Genomic DNA, 15,935 nt, shown 5'->3' on the forward strand with positions numbered 1-15,935 from the left:
CACTCACACACACAGCTGTATTCATTATCCAAACTCTTTCTTGAGACTATCGGGGACAAATCTACATTCTTCTATTTCCTGTTCTGTCCCTCTTCATCTTTGTATCAATGTCCTTGTGCACAATGAATATACACACGCTCTCTCTTTGGGTGTCATTATTCATCCGTCTCATTCTTTCCTCAGTGTCTCCATCCATCCATATTGTCCCTCAGATCACATAACATCTGAAACTAACCGACAAAGGCATCACTTTGAAGACAGACAAAGAAAAAAGGCTTCACGTCCCTCAAGTTCACAAACACCCATGCAGATGTCAACGAAAGTGCTTTCTAATTCATATATTTGCTGCGAATATTATCCTCTGCTTTTTTATCTGCATTGCAGGTGGTCGCAGGATTATCCGCATCTGTCCTGCAACTCTGGGCAAAAAAGCCTTGAGCAAACACAAAATTTTCAAATCAAAAACACATACATATGCCGTACTGGAGTCTTAAACAAGGCCCTAACTCACTGTCAGGTTGCTGTCATGTTTAAAGGTGACCTGGAACGATACACAAGATGGCAAAGATAGACTAATTGATGTCTAATGGCTGTGTTTGGCTGCCTGACACCATCGGAGCTGATTCAGCATCAGCTATTACCACAATCATACTGATTGCTCATTAAACTTTCTATAAATATGGCACTTCGGACAAAAGTTTCATTTTTACAAATTTGTGTTGCTATTTTGTTTATAGATTTTATGTCAGAAATAACATGAACATAATGAACATAACCTACAAAATTAAATACTTTTAACTTAAAAGTACTCAGCATGTACTAAATAAATTATTACTAAATAAATGTAGTAAATACTTAGTAATAAATTTTTTGAATTTAATTATTTATATATATATATATATATATATATATATATATATAACATTTTTTTTTTTTTGCTATACCTTTGGTGACAAAAAAAGATCACATTTTAATTATATATATATATATATATATATATTTACTTTTTTTTTTTTTTTTTTTTACATTTGATTATAATTTTTTTTTTTTTTATTGAAACCTTGAAATCACTCAAATAAAGCTTGTAACCCGTATTCAGACATCAATTTTTGGTAACAGCACTGAAAAAGCTGCAAAGCTCTTTTACAACAAATAAAAACTAAAACAGCTCTTCAAACATTTATGAGGTGGACAAACAGCATTTTCTGAAAGTTAGAGCTGTAGTGTATAATTTTTCCCGTATAAAAATAATTCTAGATGTGAAAATAAAATTGTGGTGATGCCAGTGACAGAGAAATGACACACGTCACCTTCTTTCAATGACCAAAGGGGCTTTATTTTGTACCCTTTTTGTGGAAAGTGCCATACATAGTAATTGAAAATGGAAAAACCCTCCTGTAAATTACACAAAAGCCGAGATGCTGGTGGTCTAATGCATCGAGTTGTTTTTGTCTTCGGACCCCCTGGTGTTTGATAACACGTCTGCAGGATGGAGAGCCATCTGCCACTCAAGAGCTCCATCCATCAAAACAAATCACAACAGACAGTCAAACAATACAGTGCGTTCCCTTACATTCCCAGACCACACACTGCTAATGGAGACGTGGTGAGAGGTTTTCCAAACACATACTGAGAAAAATGACCTTTTATAACACAAAGACAGCATAGGTGACATCTTTGACCTCTCACCTCTCAAAACCAATTTGAGGTCTTAGACTTTGATGTATAATGCTCACGAGAGTCTCGTATAGACCCTGAGGTTAAATAAGATTGTACTTTCTGACATCACTGATGATGCAATAAAGCCTAAAACCATCGGCGGGTTGTCAGGAGCATTTCCAAGCCAATGCTAAGCACTGCTCTGTGTGCCCATGTGGGTAATTAGCTAGTCTCGATGATGGAAGGAAGTGCTTGTGTCAGCTAAAGAGAAGAGAGAGTGCAAAAAAAGAAAAGAAAGTTGAAATGCTGCCTGAAGTCACTGTTCATATCCCAACTACAACCGAAGCATTCCCATAGGAACTTACACATCCTGGTTTGGAGAATAGAAAACAGACACTCGTTTATAGCTCATGCTGTTGTCATTTCAATGAGAGGAAACCATTAGAGCTCAGAAGCTTCATTTCAGGTTGCATTCTGTAGAGTGATCAAAGACTTTTGCTTCTTACACATTGGAAGACAAAGCTTTAAAGAGTTAGTGCAGGTTAGGACAGTAATGAGATGGAATAGTTGAAAATGCTGTCATCATATTAAAATATGCTGCCTCAAGATGTGAAAACTATGGCAGACGAGTAGATTTTCTGTGACTTAAAAGTCTGCATGATTGAAGAGTCTTTGATAATCATCTCGATCTCATAATGATAAAACTTTATTATTTACTTATATAAAACAGAAAATGTACTCAATAGTGAACCTCACACAATTTATTCTTTTAAAAATGCTAATTCATTCCGAATCTTACAAAAGAGGTTCTTCACGAGAATCACTGAATCATTTGCTTCAGATTCATTCAAGAACTAAAAAAGTGTCTTTTTGAGTTAATCAATTAATCATTTGCTCAATTGTTTCGTTCATAAACTAAACAAAAGACTTTCTATGAGTGCATCTTTTGCTCAAAAGATTAGTTCACAAAAACACATATACATTCAGAAACGAATCAAAAGACTCTTTATAAGGTAATCATTGAATCATTTGTCAACCAATTCATTCAAAAATGTAGATTCATTCAGAAATTAAAGAAGTGACTGTCTTAATGAATGAATCATGAGATTATTAACTCAACCGATTTAAATAAAAATTTATTCATTCCGAAATGAAACACTGTGTTTTACCCACAGACACAGTGAATCAGATATTTGGGAACAACAGCACTCTTCCTAAATAAATAGTTATAAATATTATTTAATACAAACTATGAGATAAATGAGATACTCTTTACAAGTGAATCATTTGATCAACAGATTAGTTCACAAAAGGTGCTTATTCATTCAGAAACTAAATGTGATACTCTTTATAAGTGAATCATTAAATCATTTGCTCAAGAGATTTGTTAAAAAATGCTGATTCATCCAGAAACTAAGTGAGCGACTGTCTTTATGAGTTAATGATTGAATAGTTCATGCAACTGATTCATTTAAAAATGCTGATTCATCTACAAACTGAACAAGCATCTGTCTGTATGAGTAAATCATTGAATGATTCATCGAACTGATTAATTTTAAAATGCTGATTCATCCAGAAATTAAATGAGTGACTGTCATTATGAATGAATCATTGAATACGTCACACAACTGATTCATTTAAAAATGTTGATTCATCCAGAAATTAAATGAGCGACTGTCATTGAGTGAATCATTGAATAATTCACACAACTGATTCATTTAAAAATGTTGATTCATCCAGAAATTAAATGAGCGACTGTCATTATGAGTGAATCTTTGAATAATTCAAGCAACTGATTCATTTAAAAATGCTGATTCATCCAGAAACTAAAAGACTGACTGTCTTTATGAGCATTTCAGAAATAAAACATTATTTGCTTTGTTGTGCTCAGAGATGCAGCAATTGTGGTATTTGAGAATAGCAGTACTCGTACTATGAAATATTATTATAAATATTGTTCAGTTAGTAAATAAACTGTTGTTAATTAATATTAATATATATTGACTTATGTACAGAACAAAATCTGTGTAAATGAAGAGTAACTGATGCTGAAGAAGTCAATTACATCTAAAAATGATTTCTAAAAGTGTCTGAACTCTGAGATCATTCAGGTTTATTGTGGGGAAAAGGGTGCTTTCTTATTCAAACACCTCTCTTCTTGTTTTCCAGAGAAAAAAGAATGAACTTTGCTATTGCTGAACTGTTTGCTATCACTATTCCCTCTTTCTTTTTCTGATGCATCTTCTCCTCTCTGTAACTACGTCTGATTTCAGGTCATTGTGGACAGTTTTGTTGGGAAACACAGCATCTAACCACATCTGACAACACCACCGGGTGACATCAAGCTGCAAACCTGGCAGCTGGCAGACGTTTGTTTATACTGGGGACCCTGGGAACTAAAATGATGGATACTTAAGCTCTTTGAAGCAAAAATGAGGTATCTGATAAACTCTCTCAAGTGTTTACGCACCATAAGTTTTGGAGAGTGCAGTGCATGAATATGACCCTTTAATCAATATGCCTCTCTCCAAACATATCTGTCTCTCACCAGATTTGCTTGCCTACTATGTATACCGCCCATCTCAGTGGCTTTTTCAGATTAAAAATGAAGCAGAAATGCAGTAAATCACTTTAAATGTGTGTTCAGAAAATAGCTTCAAAATGTAAATAAAGCTCTCAAAACTAGACTCAGCAATTAAAATAAAAGCATCTAACTGAGCTGTATAATGATGTGGCATGTTAGAAATATATCATGGTCCCCAAAGGAATTAAAAAGGCATGTAGCTTAAAACACTTATTTGGAAACATCAAAATTAACTTATTTAAGTCAAGAAAAATTGTTTAATATGACTGAAATAACCCTTTGATACATGTTGTCCAATTAGTTTGACAAAAATACATTTTTAATCATTCAGGATGTGATGTTGCAATAAAACCACTATGAGGTGATTTACTTTGGACTCTTTTGTAAAATTTTATATACATATGTCCTCTTTATATGCCATTATGATAGCATTAATTCAACATTTATGATGAAAGCAAATACATAATTTAGGGAATATTATATGAAATATTAATAATTGGAACATTAATTATATATTAATAACATATATTACATTCTTTACTGTACAGGTAGATGGTTGAAAACCTTGCCTTAATATATATATATATATATATATATATATATATATATATATATATATATATATATATATATACACACACACACACACATACATACATATATATATTATAATACATATAATATATTTATATATATTGTTATATTTTTAAAAGACAATGTGTAATTTCTTAGGTGTATTTTTTAAGCTTTATTTTGATAATACATTTCTAGTAACAACACCAGTTTTGCTTTATTTATTTAATATGTAAAATTTTTATAGTGTTATTAGGGTTTCTTTACAAAAGAAACATTTTTATTATTATTATTATTAATATTATTAATTCATGCATCAGAGAAGTAAGGGTAAGGTCAAGTATAAATAGCTCCTTAAATTCAATATAAAATCTGATTTATATTATTTACTACATGATTCTGGACTTATTGTGAAATAATTATTTATATACAAAAATGTCTAAAAAACATTCAATTAAATTAAACAATGTATAAATACATGTGCATAATAATAAAATATAATTCTTGGAAACCACAATGCTGATGTCACTTACAGTAGACATGCATGGGCTATTAAATAATGAGGCAAATAGCTACTTAGGCATTGTTTTATCAAACTTGTATGTAATGCCCACTTTTCATAATCTAATCACTTCCTGACAAATAAAATCAAGTTCCACTCACATTTCTTTCTTTTTTTTTTTTTTTGTGCTCATTTCACATTTTGTGCATCATTATGTCACATTATTGAAGTAAAATGGGTTACATTAAGATAAAGAACTGCACATTTTGAGTTTTGACACTCTATCTTGTAGCTATTTCCAATATGCTTAATTCATATTCATTGACAGAACTGGCTCATTGAAAATGATTAATAAAAGTCCTTATACAGAAACGATACATAAATTCAGGCAGGAACACCTATAGTTCCATATACTGTAGCATATATTGTAATTCTCTCTGTGAAGCAAGCCAGGCTCTATTTATAGCTGCTAGGTCAGAGTTTCTCCTCTCTCAAACATGCTTCCACCACAAACCTCTAATTCTGCATGACACACCCTTACAGAAGAAGAAGGAGAAGGAGAAGAAGCTGCAGGACAGAAACACAACAAAGAGCAACTGATGAAATTGAAACCAGTGTTGTCTGAGTCCGAAGCTAAACCCCATGTTAACTGAGACTGCGTCTTCAGAGCAGCAGAAGCTCTATAATCAGGCGGAACCAGCGTAGGTCTAATGTATGGTTAGATATGGAGAAGCAAACAGCCGTCGGCCAGATGCTCAGAAGACAAATGACGCGGCAACACTTCAGCCACGGCATGACTTCATTCATCACCTCTGGGCTGTTTGAAATGTCTCTTTCCATTGCAGAGTGTCAAAACATGACTCAATGTATATCATAGCCATAATACACACTGTGTCCACCGCACTGTAATGAAAGGATGTGGCATGAACACACTCGTGTGCAATCTGTGCTTGCGAGATCTCTTTTTATCACACTTTTCTGAAGTCACGTCACTTATAATCATCATTTGCAACCTATTTTATTTGTGCAAAACTGTAAACCCACCTCTGAACGGCATTGTTGTCTGCTATTCATGTGGGTCAAATGTTGTTTTCCTGTCTCAGTGGCTGGTCTCGTGCTATTAGTCAAGGTCTAACTGCGCTGATTTGACCTGAGGAACCTCATGAATGTTTTAGACTGAGAGTGGCATGAGGAAAAGATGGAAAGATACAACAACCCAAATAATGTGCTCACTGATCCTACCCCAGAGACTTACAATGGTGATCCATGCAGTCCATTACCAAAGGAGCGTACCATTACTGCTCCACACGAGGGGGCGGACTGATGGGCCTCTCACATCCACGGTCCGTCTGTTTAGAGTGTGGTTTGATTAGATCACCCACTTACACCTCTAATTAGCTTCATTAAACCAGGCAACCCCCGAATTACAAGTGCGCTTCAAGCATTTTCCAGTCTGAATCTCCTCTACATCTTGTGCTCTGCTCATCTTGACAGATATTACAGTTTTGGTTTCTTACAGTGCTATTAATTATATATGGCCATATGTGATCATTTGACATAACTGCGATTGTTATATACTTTGAATTCCAATCACGTACAGCATGAAATACCACGTCTTTTCAGTATAGGAGCACATTCATAGGAGATGTGTGTCTCCCTTTGACTTAGTTTAACCATTTATCTTTTAAACAATATTATTCCTAATAATAATAATAACCATTATTAATTATTATTATTATTGTTATTGTTGTTTACTAAAATAATAATAAACTATATTAATCACTATAATATTCCATATATAATTATAATTATTTATTACTAAGATAATAAAACACATTATTAATAAAAAACTATAATGTTCTAAATATAATAATAATTACTATAGTAAATGAGTAATACGTGTTATTATTATTTATATTACTACTATTATTAATTACTAAAATAAAAATAAAAAAACACATTAATAAAATATGTCATTTAAACTATAATATTCCATATATATATATATATATGTTTTTTTTTATTACTAAGATATTAATAGACAATATTAATAAAATAACAAAATCATTTAAACTATAATATTCCATATTCTTCTTATTCTTATTTACTAAAACACTGATAAACAATATTAATACATATAAAAGTATAATTTACAATATAATGTTCCAAATATAATAATACTATAGTAAATTAGTAATAAATTACTATAATACATTTAATAATAATAATAATAAATACTGTTGATTGAACCAAGCCAACCTAAATATTAGAGTAAATTTATAATTTTAAAAATAATAATAATAATAATAATAATAATAATAATAATAATTGTTGTAGTTGTTGTTGCTGTTGTTTGTTTACTATAATAATATCAATACTGTAAACTGAAAGTATAAACATTATATTTATAGGTAAATATTTTAGTTAATTTAAAAATATATATATATAATTCTACCCTGATGTGCAATAATTCTTTGCAAACATTTGATTATGAGCAATCCTACATTTCATATCAAGATGTAAGTGACATTAACAAAAAGACCATGAAATAATTAATCACAATCATTAGTATTAATAGAATTCATCCTCAGCAGAAATGTCATAAATGTGAAAGCCCTACTGTCCGTATATGGCAGATCTCAGCAAATAAAGGGGCCACAGAACAGTAATGGAATGGAATAGTACCCATCTGTAAGACTTCATGAAAGAAATGCAAGCATTCTCATATATGAGACAATCTTTAACACATAGATCTTGCTAAATGGCTGCTTTTATGAAGAACAGTCAGCTTTATGTGTGGAAACGCGATGCAGTCTGTGTTTTGGCTCTTTGTTTAGTGTTACTATTTGGAACATGCTCAGAAAATCAGGTCCATAAATCACCCGCTATCTCTTACCAAAAGGGCCACTGTGACTGATGCCATGGTAACATGTACAGGGAAGTGCACTGATGGGATGTGTTCATGTCATGGCCAGAAGAGAATTTACTAAAAATGTGAATTAAGCAAACAACAACGGCATTGAGATTTGTTAATAATCAGACTTTGTCCAGGCTTTGCAACTAGGCTTGGAATGAGACTCTATACAGCACTTCTATTCACTCAAACACACACGTCCACGTGATATTTAGGCAATACGATCAGTTCTCTACATAATGTCCACGTTCCTGCTTTCTCATTTCTCTTCCTTATTCTCAAAACAAAATGGTATGGGTTTAAAAGTAGCCCAAATGCGCACACACACACACACACATACACATACCACAAAATTACAGACTGGAAGAGGACTATGCAACAGTGAGATCTTAAAATAAAGGGAGATAGTGGTCAAACCAGAAGAGTCACTCTGGATGCAAATTACTGTATATAAAAGAACCATCAACAGTGTCACAACACACAAATGCTTTCACTTAAAAACACTATACAATTATGTTGTCTATCACTTTAAATGCGTAAATGTCACTTTAAACTATATGTTACATTGTTTTGCCAGTAGGTGGCAACAAATAACTTTATTAATATCGATTAAATCAATGACAGCTTCCATGACTCTCTAATAAAGAGAGTCATGGAAGCTGTCATTGATTTAATAGATTTGTTCAATCATGCAAATTCATTCAGGAATAAAATGAGTTACTGACCTTAAGGCGGGCATACACTGTGCGATTTCGGCAAGGTACCAACTGTATGAGTAGATCGCATGCGATGTAAAGCCAAAGCTCACGATTTGTATGCGCTCACTGTATGGCCCGATCGTCGAGTTGCGATTTGACTGCTCACACTATACGTGAGGAATCAACCGAATCAACATGTAGGATCCCTCAGAACCAGGATGTTTGTGGCGGTTTCTGAATAAACATGCTTTGGTGATATGCGCAATTCTGTGTGCTGAAACGTCCCAAAAGAAAAAGGCGTACGCATATCTAGACCCGCAGGTGGCTCGGAGGCTGTGGCCAATATAGTTCATCCATTTTGCAACGTAAACTGGAGGTAAGCAGGCATTTTCTTCCGTCTTTTTTGTATTTTTCTTTGCCATAACTCCACAAGTTTTCCCTCCATCACTTCAGTCCACACTGCATGCCGTGTCACCTTGGTTTCGTTTATTTTGCGGGAAACGCGGAAAATCGCTTCATAGTCCCGCTTCAATAGTGCGATACCTCACGAGAGGCGATCAAAATTTCGGACATGGCAGAAATCCATCCGACCAACCGATTGCCGGTCGGGAGAGTTTAATCGCCTCTCGTTTCCCCTTGTACACTGCACGAACACTGCACGACAAACGACGCACGAAAATGCTGAAAATTGGCCCGACCCAAAAAAGAGTCGCACGAGAATTCGGCTCAAAATCCGATGAAAATCGCACAGTGTATGCCCGGCCTTATGAGTGAGTCACTGAATCATTCATTCAACCTATTCATTTAACAGCACTGCTCCGTTAACGAGTGAAACAAGTGACTGTTTTTATGAATGAGTTGCTGAACCATTTAAGCTGCCGTTGCTAGTTATAATGTTATGTTTTCATATTTTCATATTTTCTCATATTCTAGTTTAATATGCGTTTGACTGAGTGTCTCAACCAACTACAGATAAAACAACATTGGCTCAAACAATGGCATTAGTTTGGAGATGGGATTATCAGTTTGTCCAGCCAATGGCAGATGAGGGGAGTGTTCGGGGGAAACCCATTTGAAAACAGTCATTATTTTTGTTTAGTGGTATAGAAATGACATTTGAAATGGTAAAAGTGATTAAAATGCTGGAAAACATACACGTTTACTTAAATTGTAACCTAAAATCTTGATTTTAAACAAAAAAAAGTTAATGAACATAAATACGGCTGCTAATGCATGCTTTTACCCCCATTTTATAGTATTTTAGCCTGACCCTTGCAGTCTATGTATGCATTGCCCAAGTTCTCTCCATTTCTCTCTTTCACCTCAAATCTGAACTCATGTGTCTCTTCATGCTGATGCAATTGCTCAATGCCTTGATTCCTGTCATTGAGGAAGAGGGATTCAATGAATGAATAAACGTTTTATTAAAAGCCGTACAATCTCTCTGTATCCACCCATCATCTTATTATTTAAGGGACTGAGCCCTCATGTCCACATGCTTACAAACACCTACAAAAGGAAAATCATCCACACCAACACACACATGTGAACACCTGTTTACACTTTCACACCCCATCCCCCAAAACACACATCATACACGCCACTGTTTCCATGGTGATCGTTTACACCCCGTGAAATGTGGAATTTCTTTGTCGTCGCATTTCTTCTCACTCAAGTTGGCTCTTTTCTTTGTCTCTTTCTAATGGCCTCTTTCATCCTTTCTCTGTACTTTGGCATGTTGCACTGATAAATGTGTTTTAATCAGTGGACAGGGTGAGCTATTAAGTATTGCTGGAACAAATCAACCTCATATGAACATATATAATGTGAGTGTTTAAGACAAGTGTGCTTGTTCAGCAATAGAGAATAGTGATAGATAACTTGTCTATGGCCATATTTTAAATAGACAATATTCAGGAGAAGTCAAATACAAATACACACCCCTACTGAAACCATACACACACAAGAACACACACTGGCAAACCGTTACCTTTATTACAAATCATAATTCAATTTGGCACTTTTCAAGAATGTAATTAATTTCTCGGCCTGAATGTGAAAAACTTGTACCTGAAGTGGTGGATTTCACAAAGAAATGTGCAGGTTGTATTTCAGAACAAAAAATCACCAGAAATACTTAAAAAGAAGTAATATTTTGCATTGTGGCATTATTTTCATGACAATAAAGACCCCAAAAATTCTGTACAACACATACTTTATATTATATTATATTATATTATATTATATTATATTATATTATATTATATACTTTGGCATTTAAATAGTTTATAATATTCTGTGATAATACTAATTTGGTGTAGAATATCAATGATGTTACGATCATGATGTAAAACTGTAGTTCAGCTGATTTCGTCTTTTGAATGAGTGTGTGTGTGTGTGTTTGTGTTTATTTGTCATTCTGATCCATTTATTGGGTTCATAGTTCATTCTGTCACAGACCAAAAATGTGACCTCTCCCTGTCATCTTGGGAACGGGCATAAACAATAGCCAAATGTGGTTAGGTCCCTCTTCTCCTCTTCTGTTCTCCCATTAACAGTCTAGAGCTCAAGTCTTACAGAAAGATCAATGCTTATCAGTACTCTCGCCAGCAAAACGCTCAATTCAGCACGTGCTGACACTCCACGCTGAGCATAATGACTGCAGCTAGTAAGTTGACAAAGGCCCTAATGAGACACACTCACACACACACACACAAACAAACCCACACTACTATGCCCATAAGAAGAAAAAACACAAAAGAGATCTCATTTGATTCTCCTAGAAGTCTCCTGCTGATTTCTCATCTGAGCAAAAGACTCCGAATGTTAAAAATATCAGCACACACAGTCATTTTACACCTCTATACTTACGCTGTATGTCAACAATTTTCTAATTTTATTTATCCTAAGGACTTTTAGGAACAATATCAAAACCAAATCACTTATATAAAGCATATCTGAGAACTTTATCTCTCCTAAGGCTTAAAAGGACAACATCCGAGCACCACTTCTGGGATCTGCACACACTATGACCTCCCGAATCTGTAATTATCAAATTCAAAAAAGGAGCAACACATAATCACGCAAAACAAAAAGCACCGGCTCCTAACAAAAAAAAAGCTAAGTTATTATGGGATTTAGGATATAATCAGCCATACACAAGGATCTCTTCATTCTTCCAGATGCGGGTGGCTGGCATCCAGATGTTGGACTTGGTAAATTACACTTTTGCTGTTTTCCATCATTAAGACATGGCTCCTCCCACGACAACACGCTGCAGACGGTGCAAACTGGGCTTAATGGACCTAATGGGCTGACTCATAAAACACAAACATGTGCATACCTTTTATCTCACACAGTGCTGGGAATTATTTTAACAATTAACCATCGGAGAGACAGGAAGGGCTAGAGAGAGGGAGACAGATGGGCAGAAAGCATGTGTCCGTCTGTCTGCAAGGCGTGGCTTTTGACATCAACCGAAATGAAAGAACAAGGAAGCCTTTCAGATATGCTGGGGTTTCCTACAGTTGACATTTTTTCAGAGATACGCTACAAGCTTATCAGGATACGGGGGCAGGTATGATAGCAGCAGCTGTTCTTATGCCACCCAAAAACATGAATCAGCGAGTGTGAGCCACAAATTCAATCCGTTCCAACAGATGAATATCAACCAAATTGGTCTGTTGGGCTTCGACAACACAAGCTCTGGCTCGAACACAAAGGCATGGTGCAATAATGACAGTGCAGCGAGAAGAATGTGGATCAGGGCCATTAATCAAACATGATTTCACTACATTTAAGTCACAAATATATATCTATAATGCATTTTAATATTAATATGAATATATATATTTGAATTTAATATTACACAGAATTTGGCCTTATAATGTATGCTATTTTAATGTATGTGCTTTTATTTCTATTATATATTTGCTATTATAATAATATGTATTATTAAAAATAATATATTCTATTTTTTAAATATATAAAAAAAATATTAATACAAATAAAAAAATATTATGACAGCATATCACATCTCTCTTGATAATCAATAATTATATAACAATAGCTAAATATGTACAAAAAGTACATTCATATTAAATATGATTTATATATATATATATATATATATATATATATATACTTGTTTTTTTTTTACTATTAAATAAATAATATTATGACATCATATGTCAATATGTATTCTGAAATGTTAATACTCCAGCTGCACCAGTGTCCACATCTCTCTGGGACCAGCTTGCGCATGTGGGTGTGTGCACACTGATGAGAAGAGCTTGAAAAACAACGGGCCAACCAAGATCACACAAACAGGATATCCTGCATATGCACTCTCAAAAAAGGCCCACACAAAAAAAAAACCTAAACAACAATGAGCTCAGAACTGGCAGGCAAACAGTTGCGCAATGGCAAACAGAGAGTGTGATTTGAGCTTTGGTATGTCATTTGTTTTCACGTTGGCATGACCTTTATCCTTCATAAACATCAAATGCCAGACCACCTCAACAGACTCCAAAGATGAAGAAGAAAGACTGCCGTGCGTCAGGGAAACTCGCTCACAGAAATACAAAAAGATGGCCTTATCTAAGCTCTCAGGAAGAATCTGGATTCTTTGGTCTGCTGGTCTGGGTCCTCATCCTAGCCCTGAGTAACCAAGCCTTAAGGAATGTTGAGCTCCCTGCAGACATTCCTTATCTCTTCGCTCCTAAGACAATTCATTTTGGTTCCTTTCCAGCCCATATTACCTCCTATCTCTACAGTCCTGCCCAGAGGAAAACTGAAGCATCAGAAGTTGCTCTTATCAAGAGTTCACAGTCATTCTTCATTTTAGAACCTTCTCTCAGATGTTTCTTTTAGAATACTTTAGGAGAAATAAAAATAGAGACATTAAAAGTGCTATAAAAAGTGTACAGTGTAGCTCAGATAACTTTAACATAGAGAAATGAGATGAGAAATCTCTGGCTTTTGATTTTGTATATTGACATATCAGAACCCAGACCTTTATTTTTAGACTATATCTAAGATATTAAATATTCAAGGTTCAGATGCTGATTACCACGGAAGAAAAGAGGATTTAAAATGAAACGTGAAGCTTATAATATTATAATAGCACTTAAGATTTTTTTCAATTGAAACGTTTGTATTATTTGTGCTATAGAGCTGTTTATATCTTTTTTTGTGATTTTGAAAAAACATTCTCATTATTCACAATAAAATCATGTTAGTGTGCATATTGTATAAGGTCTCATGACTGTGCTATCAAAAGAGAAAGTATTTAGTTGTTTACAAATTGTAACCAATCACCCCAACCCAGATTTTGGCATCTGCTTCTCTTTCTCTGATCATCATAAACACACTGAAGCATTACGTCAGCCAGTCATTCAACCGCTCAGGTCCATTTGAGGCGCTTTCCAGTGTGTGTGTGTGTGTGTGTGTGTGTGTCTCGTGCAGTGCCAGTGTGTTCTCGGGGTATGTTTGTAGGCTAGAGTGCAAAATCAGGTCACACAAGGGGGGAGGAAAGGAGAAAAGAGCAAGGACATGTGGCCATAGACACACAGACACACACACACACACAAACAGAAGAGGAAACTGAAACACCTGTCAGGCCAAAGGGGAGCATAAGGGAGTCTGTTATATTAGACATTGTTCATAAGCATGTGGGATGCACAGATGCGTTTAGAAACAGCTGCTCGTACCACCGTTCAAAAAATGCCTGTACATCCCAACAGACCATGGGCCGCTGTTGCACCCCAGTGATGCTTTGAAAAAACGTTGAATTGAAGGAATAGAGCACCTAAATATTAAAATTAGCTAAAAATTTACATGAGTAGGTAAATGTAGGTGAGTTTGTTTCTTCATTGGAACAGATTTGGAGATTTGCTTTAGCATTTGCTCACCAATAGATCCTCTGCAGTGAATGGGTGCCGTCAGAATGAGAGTCCAAACAGCTAATAAAGACATCATTATAATCCACAAGTTATCCACGAGACTCCAGTCAATCAGTTAATGTCTTGTGAAGCAAAAAGCTGTGTTTTTGTAAGAAACAAATCCATTAATGTGGTGGTTTATCCTTAAACCATTGGATCTTGTCTATAATCCAACAACGGTTTACCCACTGAAAACAGCCTTTTGTCCTCTCGCATTGAAATCCACCAACATATTTGTTTAGAAATATTTTGGACTGTTTTCACTTGTAAACAGTACTTGATCTCTGCATATATATCTCTCCTGTTCCATACACCAACATTTCATTGGATAGAATATTTTAGTCAGAAGTAATGGTTTGAATTTAAGAACATCTTATTGATGGAAATAATGTTGACTTCTTGTGGATTAATGCAATGCTCTCATTCTGATGAAACCCATTCACTACAGAGTGATGCAATTCTGATTTTTTCCAAATCTGTTCTTATGACGAAACAAACTCTTGCATGACTCGTGGGTTAGCAAGATTTCAGCAACTATTCATTTTTGGTGAACTATTCCTTAAAACACAAGAGGCCATGTGTCACACTGTGCACTTTAGATCTCCTCTGAAATATCCTGTGCAGATGTGGAGATGACGTCTGGATGAGTGTACATGAACTCATCAGTTTCTCTGTCTTGCTTCAGCATCCCCTCGGTGTAAGATGATGATGACCTTCACATGCCGGTGGCGCTGATGACTCACCTTTTCCAGAGACATTCCACCGTGCCGGTGGCCACAGCAGTAACTCTCTACTGCACTACTACACAGGTTTCATTGTCCTTATCTGGATCTTCCATCCGCAGCGCATGGGAATTCCCCAAAAAAACAGATGACATGCTACATGCTCTGGTCAAGATGAAACAAACCAGCAAGCAGGCATAATTATTCCTCCTACATCATCCATCAATACAATTTCCAGATGTGCCATGTGAAGTTCCAGTGGATTAAGACATAGATAGATAGATAGATAGATAGATAGAACTTTTAAATTGTAGCTATTTTGAAAAAGCCTAAATAAGTAT

The 15,935-nt window shown here is 35.0% G+C and overlaps 1 protein-coding gene across 4 annotated transcripts in view; it reads right to left on the minus strand.

The window, feature by feature from the left end:
- LOC113059045 (carbohydrate sulfotransferase 11-like) overlaps positions 1-15,935 on the minus strand; it is a 53,985-nt gene that overhangs the window by 36,963 nt on the left and 1,087 nt on the right. The gene's annotated exons all lie outside the window — the stretch shown is intronic.

The sequence above is a fragment of the Carassius auratus genome, chromosome 4 (genome assembly GCF_003368295.1).
Source record: "Carassius auratus strain Wakin chromosome 4, ASM336829v1, whole genome shotgun sequence".
NCBI classification, from domain to species: Eukaryota; Metazoa; Chordata; class Actinopteri; order Cypriniformes; family Cyprinidae; genus Carassius; species Carassius auratus.